The sequence below is a fragment of the Herpailurus yagouaroundi genome, unplaced genomic scaffold (assembly GCF_014898765.1).
Source record: "Herpailurus yagouaroundi ecotype Mexico unplaced genomic scaffold, PumYag 142, whole genome shotgun sequence".
NCBI lineage: Eukaryota > Metazoa > Chordata > Mammalia > Carnivora > Felidae > Herpailurus > Herpailurus yagouaroundi.
In genome coordinates, this window is record NW_024412397.1 from 5,447,456 (window position 1) to 5,461,039 (window position 13,584).

At 41.8% G+C, this 13,584-nt stretch overlaps 1 non-coding gene across 1 annotated transcript; it reads left to right on the top strand.

Annotated features, from left to right (window-relative positions):
- Positions 1 to 6,452: 6,452 nt before the first annotated feature.
- On the top strand, positions 6,453 to 6,524 carry TRNAA-UGC (transfer RNA alanine (anticodon UGC)). The gene has a single exon. It is a non-coding gene; the product is annotated as a tRNA-Ala (tRNA).
- The last annotated feature ends 7,060 nt before the right edge of the window (positions 6,525 to 13,584 follow it).

Sequence of the window (13,584 nt, forward strand, 5' to 3'; positions counted from 1 at the left end):
AATACTGGGATGAATTATTAACAACGGCAAAAGGGTATAAGAGGAAAATGTGATTGATAATAAGTGAAATCAATTCTAAAAAGAACTTTGTGTTAAATGCTAAAAACTAGTAAGTGAATGTATATTTACTCTCTGAGAAGTTGTACGTGCTAAAAATATAAACAGGCAGTTTCTGCTGAGATGAGAAGAAAATGCAATCTGAGGGTGACTCCCCATTAACGCAACCCTGGGGAGGCTGCAAAAGGAAGCCGAGTTAATGGGTTCTGAAAGCTGACCCAAGAATTATGAGAAATTGCTGGGGAGAGAAGGCTGAGTCATGGTGGAGGGCAATTTGGTTCTCAAGGGCTGTCAAAACAAAGTACCACAAACAACGAGGCTTAAACACTAGTTTATTTTCTGGCCGTTCTGGAGACTAGAAATCCAAGATCAAGGTGGCATCAGGGTTGATTCCTTCTAAGGTTTTTAAGGCAGCATCTGCCACAACTCTCTCCTGGCTTCTGGTGGCTTGCCTGCAATCCTTGATTTGTAGACTCATCACCGTACCTCGATGCTTTCAGGTTCACATCGAGGCCTTATGTGTGTGCCTGTGTCCAGATTTCCCTTTTATAAGGACACTAGCCATATTGGATTAGGGCCCACCTGACTCCAGGGTGACCTCATCTTAACCAATCATGTCTACAATGATCCGTTTCCAAATAAAGTCAAATCTTGAGGTCCTGGAGTTTAGGACTTCAAGTTCTGAACATTGGGGGGCACAATTTACTGCATGACAGATGGAAACGGAAGACTAGATCCAAAAGAGGCCAGACTGCATGAATGGGAGAATAGACTCAAGGAGAGACTCCTCGCTGTGTGGTTTTCCATTTTGCACATCACCCTGAGCCTGTCACAGCGCATCCCCAGACACTGATAGAGAACCTGTAGCACAAGGTTCCAATAAAGGAGGCAGGATACAGTCATTTATTATTGTTGCTGTTAGGAATTGCCACAAATTTTGTGGCTTAAAACAGTATACATTTGTGATTTTATATTTGTGGAAGTCAATAGTCTTGATGCCATTTTTTTGGTATTTTATATTTGCAATTTTTTTTCTGATTCTCTGAAATAAATACGAAATTTGAAAAGAATGTTAAAGCTCTCCTTTGGAACCTTCCAGTTCAAAACTGGAACAATTATTCTAAAGCAATTCCATTTTGTGAAGTAGCTACTTAAAAAAAAATGTCTATCTAGAATAAGATTTATATGTTGAATTAAGAAATTTTTATTTAATTCTCATTAAAAGAAGAAAGATTAAATATAAAATGTGTAAGGAAATAATTTACAACCCCCCTGAAGAGATACCATTACTCTTTTCCAAGATTTGTTCAAGTCTTTTGAGAAGGGCTTCTGGAAAAGTTGGTGCTTGAGATGGGCCCTGAAGGTTTGGTAAGATTTGGTGAAAGTCTTCTAAACATGTGTGGAATGGCCAACCAAAAATGATGCCTAGAGGCAAGTATTTAGTTATTTTAGACACCTAAGAACTAAAAATTTTGTTAAAATTCAGGGTCAGCTGGGTTAGTTACTTCTGGAAGTTCTCAGGGAAAATGCACTTCTTTGCTTTTTCCAGCTTCTAGAAGCAAGTGCATTCCCTGGCTTCTGGCCCCTTCCTTCATCTTCGAAGCCAGCCATCACCTGGCTTTCACCCTTGCTTCTGTTGTCAGAATTCCTTATCTTACCCTCTTTCCCCCTTGTGAATACTTTGGACCCACCCGTGTCCTCCAAGATAATCTCCCTGGCTCAAGATCCTAGATTTAACCACGTCTGCAGAATCCCTTTGGCCAGGTCAAGTAACAAGTTACTCTGGGGATTAGGACCAAGACTTCCTTCCTGTGGGGGTTCGTTATTTGAGGTGGTGTCAGAGTGTTGCCAGGTACCAGCTGAGGGAGGGAGTAGATGGCACTGGCTCACTGACCAGCTAGGAGTCTTGAACATTTTCTTATGTCCACAGTGAGCTCCCCAACACACCCTTTCACACACTTCTAGAAAGGTCAATGGTTTCATATTGCATTATCCCAGCACTCCATGTGGTGGATATTACTGGTGTTAACTAATACTTATATTCCCTTTCCTTCTTGTGACCCAGGTATTCTTGCCAAGGAGCTGTGATTGAAATTGATCTTTACTCTTCCAGATCACAACAATGAAAAGCCCTAGATGTTTCTGCAGTTTCCCCTTTCCTCTGCTGATGGGGTGGACTGTAAAGGCAGTTAAAGATACTATCAAAACGAGTCCCTGAAGAACAAGGTGGGGCAGAGACTTCCCACTTTCACCCTATCTTTATCTCATATATGTTTTAAGACATTGTGTATGCGTAAAAAATAACCTTTTCTGGAGGATAAAGTCACTGCTATTTTGGGGTTATTTGTCCATATCATCCGGTATACATTTTTATTTTTTTATTACATTTTTTTTTTGAGAGAGAGAAAGAGAGAGAGGAAAAGGGGGAGGAGCAGAGGGGGACTCTTAAACAGGGTCCAGGCCCAGTGTGGAGCCAAATCTAGGGCTCAATCTCTGGATCATGAGCTCACGACCTGAGCCAAAATCAGGAGTCAGATGCTTAACTGACTGAGCCACCCAGGTGTCCCCTATATCAGCTGGTACTCAGTGGAACCACAGTACGTGCATTTTTTTTACTATACATGTTTTTCTTTCTGTGAGATGGTGAGCTTTGGAGAGAGAGAACAATAATTCTTTTAATTATATTCTTGGTGATAAAAGATATTCAGCTTAATGATGGTATTTCAAAGAGTAAAATAACTAATAAAAAGTTCTTGCTTATGTAGTGTCCTCCCGTGTTCTGTTTCTCAAGTTTCTCTGCCCTCATCATAGAGGAAGTTTGATTATATTTTGCAACCTATATTTGCAATAACTCTATACACTTCCACAATCAAATTTTATCCATGCATACTGACTATACAACCATATTATTTCATAAAAGGGCATTTAACAAAAACAAGAGTGAACTTGTTACCGCCCTCAGCACCTTTCAAACTGCAAACCCACTGATTAGAAAGAGAAGTCTTGACAGCTAATTTTCATATCACAAATGTTGTCTGAGTACTTGTGTGAAGATGAGTGGGAGAGGGAGAGAGGAGGTACAAATGTACGCTCTCCTGCTTCTGTGCTCTTAAGAGGAAATATTACATTGATGGTCTTTTGTGTGTTATGGCAAGGACAGCACTCAACTTAATTCAATGTCTAACTTGGGATAAGGTCCCATAATGTGTCAGCAGAAAAATCCAGTGAAACCCATTTTTTCAAGGGTGAATTTCTCATGTACAGGGATTCTGGACAGTTAAGTAGATAGGTAACCAAACTAGCATAAATCTCTTTGAGATATAACTTTACAGAAAGCATCTCACATTGATGGACTGGGAGAAGCTATCAAACCTTCATAACACTGATGATTTTGCTCATTTTGTTTCAAGGTCAAAGGTCTTTTCAGGGGGCACGGGGGTGGCTCAGTCGGTTGAGTGGCTGACTCCTGATTTCAGCTCCGACCATGATCTCCTGATTTGTGATATTGAGCCCCACATCAGGCTCCGTGCTGGTAGCTCAGGGCCTGCTTGCGATTCTCTCTCCTGCTCTCTCTGCCCCTCCTCTACTCACGATCTCTCTCTTTTTATCAAAACAATAAATAAACTTAATATTAGTATATATATATATACATATATATATATATATATATATGGTTGTGTAGTTATAAATATATAGTTTATACATAGATAGTTCTGTTGAATACCAGCCGATATAGGGGCGTGTGAGTGGCTCAGTCACTTAAGCATCCAACTCTGGATTTTGGCTCAGGTCGTGATCACATGATCATGAATACGTTAATAAATAAACTCAAAGTTGTCCTGTCTTGGGGCGCCTGGGTGGCGCAGTCGGTTAAGCGTCCGACTTCAGCCAGGTCACGATCTCGCGGTCCGTGAGTTCGAGCCCCGCGTCGGGCTCTGGGCTGATGGCTCAGAGCCTGGAGCCTGTTTCCGATTCTGTGTCTCCCTCTCTCTCTGCCCCTCCCCTGTTCATGCTCTGTCTCTCTCTGTCCCAAAAATAAATAAAAAACATTGAAAAAAAAATTAAAAAAAAAAAAGTTGTCCTGTCTTTTCAGGACAAATGAACATGAATATTCTGGAGGATTAAAGCAAATTTACATTTAGGTTTACTCTGTATCTGTATGCCTTCTCCTGGACACAGTCATGGGATAAAAGTTTGAGGCACTGCTCTGTTCTCTGAGTCTCTAGTATAGAGTATCTCCCAGTCAAGTACATGGTAGGACTGAGTTCTGGCATAGAGGCAGGCAGTTTATACCTCAGTCACATCTGTTTTTACTAGCCGTGTTTTCACTGATGGTAAAAGAGCCAACATTGTTAAGGTAAGAGATTTAGGGATTAAATGATAATGGAATTCACTGCTTGTTCAAGAGATTTGGACTTTAATCAATATCTTGGACTTTAATCCATACTTAATTATTCTATACTTTCCAGTTTTCAAAAGGAATATCAGCATATACGTTGGAAATTAAAGGTCTAGAATTATAGAAAACAATATCAGGATAAAGGTTTTCTAAAGCTATCATTATAGTGGGAGCAGAGCTAAAGAGAAAGGAGGTGTTTTTTGTTTGTTTGTTGTTTCTCTTGGTAACTGTTTGGACCTTGCCTCCTTTAGTTTCACTGACGTAGGTAAGTGTATCCTACACCATCGGGCGGGCTCGTAAATGTGTTTATTGTTCTTAGCATCTGATCTTCTCTTGGCCAAGAATGTCCAAGTTTGCTAAGAGAGAGCAAGCGTGTGCTTTAAAGTTTGCATCTTAGCGAAGGGAACCAGTGGGAGAGCCAGTATATGCTGTTAGTGATAACCCGGAAATTAGATTTTCTGTAAGGCTCCAATGAGCTCATCAAATATTTAGAGAGCCCTATGCTAACAATCCTAGCAAGGGATATGCTGCATTCAGCGTTAGGGGTTGCGGTACAAGTAGATGAGACCAACAAATAGCTCTTTCGTTCACCTCTGGTATTTCTTTTCGCGCTTTCATTGTGGAAACGTTATTTATCAAACAGCTATTGCGTCTTTATCATCATAGCCAGTGAAAATCAAGTGCTGGTAGTTCTCCACATCTTGGACTTCTGTCCCCTAGGACATACTGCATCGAGAGCAAGGCTGTGTCTTCTGGCCACTGCGACGGACTGTTACAGCCAGAATGCCCTTTCCCCGTCCTGAGGGAAGGATTGTCAGGGCAACAAGTGAGGCCCCTCTTTATTTGTTTTCCTTCTCTGCAACAAGAGCCCCGATTCCGACCTTTACCCCAGGAAGGAAGGACATGAAAGGGGTTCAGAATATACCACCCTGAAACAGGCACTCTGGCGCAAGGATTCTTTCGGGATGAAGGCAACAGAGGAAAAGCAGAGGAAAAGCCTGTTTGCCTAAATCACTGTTGTGATGCCCTCAGCCCACACAGGACCAGGAAGGGAATTCTAACCCTGTCACTGGACACGGCAATGCACTAAGAAGATTATACATCCGATCCTTCCTTTTTTTTTAGCTTTAAATATTTATTTTGAGAGAGAGAGACAGAGAGAGACAGAGATTAAATGGGGGAGGGGCAGAGAAAGAATCCCAAGCAGGATCCACATTGTGTGGAGCCTGACGTGGGCCTCAAACCCAAGGACTCCGAGACCATGACCTGAGCCAAAGTCAGATGCTTAGCTGACTGAGCCACCCAGGTGCCCCATCCTCAAACCTTTCCAGAAAGCCCTTATCTTCCACTGGTTTCTCTGGCATTTACTCTCCCCAGTTTATACCTGTAAAACTAATCTCCTCTTCCCTTGTCCTGTCGCTTCTCTCCTGATTGATTGCTCTTGACTTCTAACCGCCCCTTTGAGTTACTTACTCATCACTGGGGTTCTTCCTCCTGCATGGGAGGGTGCAGGTAGGGGGGTGGGAGGGAGTGTGGGAGGGAATTAATCAACTCTGTTTTTCTCTTGTTAGTCCACCTTTTGTTGGTCTAATTTCCAAGTCCTCGGGCACAGAACCCAGAGGAGGAGAGGAGAAAGTTATTTTCCCCTTCCCCTATAGAAGGACCAGGGACGTGGCGGGATAGAATTAAAATATTTTCTTGGATCGATGAGTAGGAGACCACGGAAATAAGGTGAATTTGAAGGGAACTGGTGCTTCCTCATGTCTATAAATAAGGCTTGGGAAGCTAGCACGATGCTGAGTTACAAAGCAGCAGGACTAATCTACGTTAATGGTGCAAAACGTTCCATGAGGAATGCTTCAGAATGTTCTGTGACTGGAACCTCAGACTATAGGAATCCGGTGCTATTTAATCCCCTAGATAGAGATCAACTGTCCAGCTTTCTAAAAGCAACAACTGTACCGATTCATCTCCCTGTCAGGTCCTCCTCAGAGCTGGGGATGTAGCTCAGCGGTAGAGCGTGTGCTTTGCATGTATAAGGCCCCAGGTTCGATCCCTGGCATCTCCATAGCTTTTTCTTCCCTCAACCGTACAAAGCTGTTTTTTAGACTCATTCCTTCAATATCACAGCACCTTCACACTTGAACGCGTCATTGGCACGACACATCAGTGTAAATGACAAGTGACATCTTACTGTAGTAAATGAACTACATGCAAACTTGTGCTGTGATAATGAGGTTTTCTTTCAGTATTAACAGCATCCTTTTATCAATCCCAAATAAAAACCCAGCCTTTCCAACAACTCTTTCCTTCCCTACTTGATTCACTTATTTTACTGATAACCTCCTCTTTCTTTTAATAACACCGTGCCACGGGCACGACCCACTTAAGGAATAAAAACACAACAAACGTATTGATGACATTCCTCATTTTCAAAGTGTTTTCACATGTGATAGCCCTTTCGCAGCCACAGCAAAGTGACAGGAGATAATGACGCCGGGCCTGTCTCATAGACTTCACACACTTTGAAGCGAGGTCCTCTCTTCCAGGCCAGTTGTGCAATTTAGAGCCTCTGTATAATCCGTGGAGTGAAAGACGAGTCATTGAGATCAAGCGTTTTTAAATTATCTTTGCCATGGAGTTTCAACCTCCACGTGAAGACGTACAGGGAGAAAAGTCTGAATAGCTGCCGTCGGCCCTCAGTGGCCGGGAGTGGACTGAAACCGCACAAGCGTCATGTCACTCGCACGCGGGAAGCCTGGTGACCGCGGGCATTGCTGGCACAGGGACCCGAGGGGTCGGTGTTCTGCCCACAAAGGAGGGCACCGCCGGTCATCTCCCGGACACACGCATTTAGCTTGTCTTCTCTACGACGTAGTATTACTCTATTTTGAAGAGTGTTACATCTTTTTCTGGGGAAACATTAGAGCCGTGGATTCAAGCCCGTGTGATGTGATGACAAAACAAAGTGGTGTCTTTGCTGAGTCCCCCGTCTTCTGCCTTATGGATCCGTTTGAGTCTTTGGCTGTGTACTTTGACCCTGACATCTAAGCTGTCACACCCGTTCTCAGATGAACAGAGTTCAGGTTCGCTCTCATGGTACCAATCAGCCTCCCTTCTCAGATGACAGGTGAGGATATGTGACAGTCCTCCCTCCGGGTCGCGCACCACCCTTAAAGTGGGCGTTGCTTTGCCTTTACTTGTTTGCATTATGAATAAAACCTAGCGATCCGATGTTCAACACTTAATTTGCTAGGATAAATCTAAGACCTTCAGATCGAAGACATTTTTAATTATGTAATACAAGGTTGTACGTGGATTCATATTTCAGAGGAATATTAAAAACTCCCTTAACTTATTCACAGCCTTTGAGAAGCCATTAAACCTGAGAAGACAACGAAGCAGTTTCTCTAATTACTAACATATATTACACATTTTACTGCTTCCTTTGAAATAGGATCTCCTCTCCGTGTGCTCTCAAGGTCAGCGTCCCCTCTCTCTGTGCACGAAGATGTGTGGAACCAGGGAGAGGCTCTCGAACTGAAGTCGAATCCCGTTTCATTTTTTATATTCTGGGTATGGAGAGAACCGTCATCGAAGTACAACCAGAAACTGTAAAACAAATCCATGAACGTTGGGTGTTTTCCATGCCCCAGGGGACGGAAAAGAGGAAATGAGAAGTCCTCTGACAGCTAGGTTTAGCGGTAGGAGTCAAGATAGCAACAGAGCAATGCTTTTAGCGCCTCCCCTGATGTTACATCGTTCAGCCCTTACAACAACCTTAGGAGATAGGTTCTCTTTTCAGCCCCATTTCACAGTCGGGCAAACTCATGAACGGGGGGGTTGCGCAGTTGCTTTAGGTCCTGTGTCCCGGCAAAGCAGTCTAGGCCTGAGAATCAGTCGGGCCCAGACAGTACATAGCTGTGTGATGTTGAGGAATGAATTTGCCTCTCTCGATCTCCGTTCCTTCGATTGCACACAGGAGAGAAGAGAAGAAACAGTCGGGGCTCTGTGGCTGGTTGGACTCCCCACTCAGGATTCTGGTTAGACCACATGTCTGGGTGGGCTGTGCAGCCACGGTGGGTGGGGTCCACTAGTTTTAACTTCACAGAAAATGGAGATGACGATGTTTATCCCATAGGCATTTTCAGGGCATTTGAAAAGTTGACATATTTTACATGCCTTAATTCCTGATACACTAGCAATCAATAAATAGGAGTTCCAATTTTTTCTCTCTATCAAATAACAGGAAGATGATATTCAAGGAGTCTTATTCTAAAACCCTGATTCCAAGACAAGCCCATTATTTCGAGAATTGAGGAATCTAACTGATGAAAAAGTATATAAACACATGGAAATAGGAACAATTCCCAAGTTATGTGCAATAATTTCATGGGAGATAATGGTAGAACTCTTCAAATTAGATTCAGAGTATGGTAAAAAAAAAAATGCTTTGAGTTTGAAGAAGGGAGGAAAGTCATAAACTGTTAGTAAAGTTTGCGAATTTTCCAGCAGTAGGGGTACAGGGCAGGTTCGAAGGCTGCACAGCCTTTTCAAGAGGTGAAAAAGTGCTCACCATCCCCAAAGTGGTGATATGTGCAGATAAGGCCAGACAGCACAAGGCTCAGGAGATCAATGTATCCACGTTTGATAGGAGGTGAGAGTTAATAATAGGGCAGAGTCAGGGAGTGGGATATGTAGCAGGAAAGGAAACTTGCAATCAAATTGGGACGGGAGTCCTCTTGATGCTGGTGATAAAGAGAATTAACTGCTCAAGGTTAGATCTCATTGCTTCTTGAATTTTTTCATTTCCTCTTTACATCTCGATTCCTGTAATCCTCAGTTCAGAATCACTCCCTCCTCCAAGATTCCTCAGGTCTGCTAGCCACTGTTGGGTTCGCCTCCACTGAAAAATCGATGCCCCCTGCTTCCTTTTATCACAAAACTTTACCATGCTCAAACTGTAACGTACCGGGGTGCTTACCTCATCTTCGGACTGCGAGTTCCTCAAGAACAGAGATCGTCTGTTACTCATGTTTGTGTTTTTTTAATGATAAACTTGACATTACCGAGTTGTAGATTTACAGAAAAATTGAGAAGATAGCACATAGTCTCCATGTACCTCTGCACGCAGTGTCCCTATTGACATCATTTATCAGTATGATGCATTTATCAAAGTGAATGAGGCAATACCAGTACATAATTAACTAAAGTCCTTAGTTTATTCAGATTTTCTTAGGTTTACGTAATGTCGTATTTCCGTTCCACGATCCCCTCCAGATGCAACATTACAGTTAGTCGAGTACCTCCTTATTTTTTTTTCTTACGTGTGACTGTTTAGACTTTCTTTGTTTCTTTCTTTCTTTTTGATGAGCTTGATAGTTCTGAGGTCAGGTATACAGCAGTACTGGTCAAATATATTGGGAGATGCCCCACTATTGGAATTAGTCTGATATTTATCTCATAAGTAGATTTCTATTATGGGTTTTTGGGAAGAAAAGCACAGAGGTAAAATGCTATTTTCATTACATCATATCAAGGCTATATACTATCAAATACCTTATCATTGTTCATATTGACTTGATCGCCTGGCTGAGGTTTCTCAGGTTTTCCTACTGTATATCCCCACCCCGCCGACACACACACACACACACACACACACACACACACACTTTCTACCCTTTCTATTTTGTAGTCTTTTCTTTGGAAGGAAATCAATATGCACAGTCTGCACTTAATGAGTAGAAACTTAGGCTATCCTTTCTGTAGGGTGGAGAACCCATACATTATTCTGAATTATTTGGCACAGGAATTCTCTACCCTTTATTAGTTTATCCAATTATTTAGCTATCAATAAGTACTCATGGATATTTATTTTATACTTTGAGTTATAATCCAATACACCTTTATTTATTCTCTTGGTCCAATAGTTCCTGTTCTGGCTCTCGGGAGCTCTCTCTCAGTGTCCCTGTGACGCGCTCCCATCCGCGTGCCTTTGTGGGTGTGGTTAGCACTTCCCTACCTTCTGACACCCCAAGGTATTGTAGGCTCATCTTGCATATTTTCTGTCTCAATCCCAGAATAGGCCATTTCTCCAAAGAGCTCTGATTTTGTTTTGTTTGTTTTGTTTTTGTTTTAGAGAATGGTATTAGAGGCCAAGATTTAGGAGCTGTGCATGCCGATTGCTACCGAGGCTTTATTTTTTTGTTTTGTTTTTTTTTTGTTGTTTTTTTGAGATCATCTCACCTGACTAAGCAAGGAAATATATGTGTGTACACTAACCTATAAATATCTACAAATATTTCTATGTGTAATTATCTGTATCATATTGAGTGAAACGTGAGTTCCCACTGATGTCTCCACCTCTAGTGTGTTACCATGTGGATGATTCTAGCCTCCTCACCCTGCTTATCTTTAAATCCTCTCCCAATATTGAGAAATCTATCTGTTTACATGTTCAACAGCAATATACACGTATCAGAATTGCTAACCTGTATGCCCCCTTGAAAAACAACTTTATCAACTAGAAGGAAGTGCTTATATGCAGTTCATTTTGCCTCTGGTCTTACAGATCCCACCCATTTCCAGAGTTACTTAGATGAGCACCTTCCCCCCCCCTTCCCCTTGGGTGAGGTCGTTGCGTACATTTGTAACAGAATCTCTTGTCAGAGTGTCAAATTCCTTCCTGGGATGCCCCACCTTCCTAACGATTTTCTAATTTGCCTTCTTTTTTGTCATTCGGTTCTAGAGTTTTTGACAAATGAACTATGTCCTATATCCACCATCATAGTATTGTACAGACTAGTATAAATTCCCTAAATCACCTGTGCTTCACATATTCATCTTCCCATCTCCCCACAAGCCCCTGGCAACCACTGATCTTTCCATTGTCTCTATAATTTCTAGGATGTCATATAATTGGAACCATACAGTATGACTTTTTCAGACTCTCCTGTTTAATATATCTATGTACACATAAGATTCCTCTGTGTTTGCCAAGGCATCATCGCACATGAATAATTGAAATGAGTGACAAATGTAGTATATTTATGCATAGATGGAGTATATTTGTATCTACAGTGTTTATCGTGAGAACACGAGGCACCAGGAGGTAGTTGGGGTTTTATTGCTATTATTTCCAGTTGTGGGATTTGCTTTGATTTTTGTTAGAGCAGATGTGTAGTACTGGGTCCCTGAGCATCTCTGATATACAGGCATGGATTAGGGAGTCACCAAGTCTCCTGGAAGACCACGCAGAATAGACGCATCCACATACAGACGTGAATGGGAGCTGCGTCTTTATTTTAAGTTATCTTTCTCTAATATCTATATTTATGCTGATATCACACTCAAGCTATACTTGGTAGTTGTGACAACAACTTAACTGTCTTACACAATGAAAAATCTAGTGTTGGAGTAAGAATTGCTCGTAGTGATCTCTAGAAGATATAGCCACTGCTGCTTGTAGTGATTTTGATCTCTTGTTAACTTGATAGTAAGAAAAGTTGAGTCTATCCCATAAATGCTGAAATGCACTTATAGAAATAAGTGTATCTTGAGTAATGACATGGAGAAGTCACCCATAAGCATCTTTAGTAAACTGCAAATTATTGTCTATTACAATGTCCAGAAATGTAAGCTTCAGAGAGTGGCAATTCTCCTGGAAATTGGATCCTTGAAGGGTGATTCAGCTGAGTCCAAGCTTTGATCTCAGGGTGGTGAATGGTGTGCGAGATAGCAATTATAAGTGAGGAAGTAGGTCAGACTGCCACTCTGAGAATAGGATTTTTCCACTAACTTCAAATTCCTGGTGGGTGAAAAAACTATTCTGCACCAACCTGCTTATCCTAACCTTCAGGTAATTCCTCTTCTTTTATGGAAACACCAAACTCTGTTAATTAACTATGTATCTCGCTACCAGTAAGCCCAAGGGTCATGCACGTCTATGCTCAGGTGCAGGGCTCTCTGCCGAGGACGTTGTTCGAGAATTGCAGGGGCTGCGTCCCACCAAATGCTCCAGACACCTTCCGGGAGCTTGAGGCCACTGTTAATGCAATTATGGCTTCCTCCACGGGCTCTCACTTTGCAGCCCTTCCTGGACACCGTGCTTCTCAAATTTGCCTGCTCTCTCTAGCCCTGGTATAAATCTCTCTTATTCTGTAACTTTGCAGGGACTTTTCTTCCTGACTACATTCAGATTGATGTCCTGGGATAAACATTTTTCTTCAAAATAGTTGAGGATTTATTTACGCATTTGAGATTGTTAAATGTGTATATGTATTTACCGAAGAACAGAAAAAAGCAAAACTCTGGTTACAGACTGATGGATTATTTTTCATAGAATATGCACCCTTAGCTGAAAAAAAAAAAAAACTTTAAAATGCCATAGATTTTACTATGGTTTATATCAATGTAAAAACTTTATGTGTAAGGAAAAATTACTGAGCACAATTAAATATTCTTCTCTGAGGAGCACCTGGGTAGCCCGGCCAGCTGAGTGTCCGAGAGTGTCCAACTTTGGCTCAGGTCATGATGTCACTGTCTGTGAGCTAGGGCCCCACATCGGGCTCTGTGCTGTCAGCGCAGAACCCCTTTTGGATCCTTTGTCCCCTTCTCTCTCTGCCCCTCCCCTGCTCATTCTCTCTCTCTCTCTCTCTCTCTCTCTCTCCCTCTCAAACAAACATTTTTAAAAATTCAAAAAAGGATTCTTATTAGGTACAAAGTAAACACCCCAGGAGATTGTGTTTATGGTCAATACAAAGTACGTAAAACCACACGTGGTATATAAATATATATTACTAATAGCTGACAACATGTACTCAATAATGTATACACGTACTGCATGCATGTACTGCATACATGTATGCAGCCAATTGCATACATGTACTGCAACCTGTTTGCAAGGTAGACAGTTTAAACAATCATTTTTCACCTTCCCTCAGACATGCTCTGGAAGAAACATGATAACCATGATTAATCCTCACTTCGTCTTGAAATCTCCTTCATCTACACAAACAACGCTCAAAATCAAAATTTCAAAATATGTGTTTTGATGGCTCAATTTGTACATTCAAGAAACAGTAACTGAGGTTGCTTTTTTGATTTCTACTTAGTAAATCTTGCGATCC